Genomic DNA, 3,479 nt, shown 5'->3' on the forward strand with positions numbered 1-3,479 from the left:
TATTAGAAAAGGAAAAAATATATTAACAAAATAGTAAATAAATATATCAAAAGGTAAGGTTGGAATTATATTTTGTTTCGCGGTGACTGCTCATTCACAAACCGGAATAATCATCTCTTCAGTATGAAATTAAAGTAATTCATTTTAAATCAATCATAAAAGCCAAATTTGAGCAAAGAATTGGAAAAGAACTAAAAAAACAGGGTTAACTACCCAAGGTTGATAAACATCAGTAAAACCTGGCTCAGTTTCCCTTTCAAAACTAAAAGACTGTTTCGACTTTGGTGTCCATCGTTCCTGCCTGTAAGTCCTGGCTTTCCAAGATCCTTGGAAATGTCAAGATCTGACTTCCGAGTGAACCAGTCGCCACGCTGTCAGTCTGTGGTGGAATTCGAGTGGTGCTTGTTTGGGGACTTCGTACTGAAGGGCGTGTTGACTACTTATCCGAAGGGAGTTCTCTGCGATTATAGTTAAATTTGAGGTTGGTTTTTGTTTTCGTGTGTGGTTAATAGCGAGTTCCATCGTACCCAGGAATGCTTACTTGAAGTGAATATCCTTTAGTCTGCAGGGCTTAAGTATTGTAGTTGCTAGTTTCAAACATTTTGGTTTTGAGATGTTCTGTCAGTTTTGGTTTTATCTAAATTGTTATTTTTTATTGGTTAAAATTTTATGATCCATTTTCACTTTGTTTTTGTGACTTGTGGACTTGAATTTGTTTTTACACAAGTAGCGTTAGTTTTTAAAGCTTTTAGATTTTAGTCGTAAAGTTTTTCCCTAATTAAGCTTTTAACTTTATTACTTTATATCCCCAGTGCTTTTTTATCGTAAAGTTTTCCCTAATTAAGCTTTAACTATATTGCTTTATATCCCCAGTGCTTTTGTATCGTAAAGTTTTCCCTAAGTTTTCCCTAATAAAGCTTTAACTATTTTATTACTTTATATCCCCAGTGATTTTGTATCGTAAAGTTTTCCCTAATTAAGCTTTAACTATTTTATTACTTTATATCCCCAGTGATTTTGTATTTGTTTTCGTGTTGTCATTAGCCTAACTAAATTGTTTGTTCCACCCAATCATGGATATATTTTAAGATACAATTTATCTAAGCTTTCGTTGTCCTGTAGTTTATATAAAGTTAAGGGTTGTCTAGGTTCATGTTTTAACATTTCAGTATTTTTCAGACTCTCGTTGGTGCTTCCAAAAATATTGCAGCTCTAGAATATTTTACTTCTATCCAGTGGCAATTTTCCTCCTAAAGAGGTAAAGGCTTAACTTGTAATTTAAGGTCTAGCTTACTAGAATTTAAGTGACGTGTGCTGGACTTGCATCAAGCTTTGAATTCGATTTGAATTCTATTTACTTTGTTTAAAAATGCTAAGTTTTTCATTTTTTCCTGAACTTTTATAATTGGTTTAATATTTTTCTATTCTGGTCGTATAAATTATTAGTTTGTACGTTAATTTAATCTGCCTGGGCGTATATATAAAGTTTGTACATTAACTTTTAAGTCTTTAAGTCTGTTGTCTTGGTTTAGTTCATAATATGCAGTACTAATTAAAGACTATTTTCAGGTGGGTGGTCTGATGACCTCTTCCCGGAGTCAAGAGATGTTGAACAAAAGCCCTGGTTGAGGAATGGAACCAAAGAACTTTAAGTGATTTTACAAGAAGTCTATCCTCATGAACGGATTATCTTCGCATCAACAGAGGTTCTTCGCATCAACGAACTTCTTTCCAACACCTAACCTCCACCCTTATTAGGGGCGGCGCCCCAATAGGGGTGGAGGGACCCCTCCAATGCTCTGTTCGTGGGTCTTAGGACCTGCGAACAAGTGTTGGAGGGTTTAGTTGTTCAATTGGTAAGTGCATCGGTTTTCTGTTTAAAAGTTAGGGCAACTTTAAGATCCTATGAATAGGGGATATTTTAAAACTTGCTTAAATATTTAATGGATGTTTTTCATTCAGTATTTTGCCTTAAGAATTTTTCCAAAGTATCTTATTTATAAAGCTTTTAACTGTAGTTTTCTTTATAACGTAATTCTTAAATACAGACTTTAAATTTTCTGTTCATTTTTCTAATGTCGCTGCGCAAGCCGCTTTGCAAGGCTTAATTATTTTTACTTTAGTTTTCATGTTTAGGTCTTTCATGTTTAGGACTTTCATGTTTAGGTCTCAAATATTTTGAAAGTTACTCTTGCATTAAAGTTTGCCATAATTGTCATTTTAAAGTTAAATTTTTAACTCTGAACTAATTAGTTTTGTTGGCATTTATAGTTAAACTGAAAGGGTGCTAAACTAAACTTGAAACTTGTTCATTTTAGTTTACTGAATTTTGGTATTTTACAATTTTACATTTACTTTAACTTAGATATGACCTTAATGTGTTAGTTTTTCGTTGTATTCGTTCCTGTAGCTTGTAAAGTTTCTCCACTTAACAGCTTGAATTAACGTAATTTGGTTATTCTTGTTTCTTTGCTAGTTGAGTATTTTGCCAAACACACAAATAACTGACCTTTTCTTTACATCTGAACCCATACAGTAAGCAAGTTTTCTTGATAATGGCTGTAGTACTTTGAGCAAACCTTTTGAAATCAATTTCCTTTTCAGCCATTTCAGTCTCTTCTCAAGTCAGTTTGAAGGAACTTTGTGCCAGATCGTAGGGCCATTGGTGTCCTGCCCGCAGGCTTTGGCCACTGTAGACTGTCTAATAGTTCTATAGTCTACTGCACTTGGCCACTTGGAGCATACTATTTTGGTGCCCCCTTCACTTCAATACTTGTCTACTTGGCCAATTACGTCTGCTGTATGGGTATTTTCGATGCCCGCTTCACTTTGCATATTGTTGGGTACACCTCCCACTTGGAATAGTTTGTTGGGCATCTCTGGTCGAAGCTTTAAGATGTACTTTCATATGTTGCAGTCTGCTCTGTATAGAAATTTAAGTTACCTTGGCCATTTAAGATTCAACCAGGCAGAATAATTCTACCCTTCTTTAACTTGTGTCCGTTGCATGGAACTTATGTTTCGAGTTATAAATAACTTGGCATGGTCTATAGTATATTAAATAACGGTGAATGTATTATGCTCTTGTTTGTCATGCCTTAGTTTTTTTTTTTTTTTAGTAAGTACTTGTGATTGTATAACCGCTGTACATGTCTTAACATCCGCTGTACATGGATAACTTGTGTAATAAAATATTTCCAAAAATTTTGCACTTTGTCCAGTATATACTTTTCAGCCTTAATATATTGACTTTAATATATTAACCTCATGAAATTTAGCAACTTTAAATATTGCTAATTAATTCCCTAGATAATCTTATTCAGTCTGGGGAGTTTAAAAATGTTAGTCTGGGGAGTTTAAAAATGTTAGTCTGGGGAGTTTAAAATGTTAGTCTAGGGGAGTTTAAAAATGTTAGTCTGGGAGTTTAAAATGTTAGTCTGGGAGTTTAAAAATGTTAGTCTGGGGAGTTTAAAATGTTA

The 3,479-nt window shown here is 33.9% G+C and overlaps 1 long non-coding RNA gene across 1 annotated transcript; it reads left to right on the forward strand.

Annotated features, from left to right (window-relative positions):
- Positions 1 to 359: 359 nt before the first annotated feature.
- Positions 360 to 3,241, forward strand: LOC136847103 (uncharacterized). The gene is made up of 4 exons (XR_010855623.1): positions 360 to 481; positions 1,180 to 1,258; positions 1,570 to 1,856; positions 2,605 to 3,241. It is a non-coding gene; the product is annotated as an uncharacterized lncRNA (long non-coding RNA).
- The last annotated feature ends 238 nt before the right edge of the window (positions 3,242 to 3,479 follow it).

The sequence above is a fragment of the Macrobrachium rosenbergii genome, chromosome 1 (assembly GCF_040412425.1).
Source record: "Macrobrachium rosenbergii isolate ZJJX-2024 chromosome 1, ASM4041242v1, whole genome shotgun sequence".
Taxonomy (NCBI): domain Eukaryota; kingdom Metazoa; phylum Arthropoda; class Malacostraca; order Decapoda; family Palaemonidae; genus Macrobrachium; species Macrobrachium rosenbergii.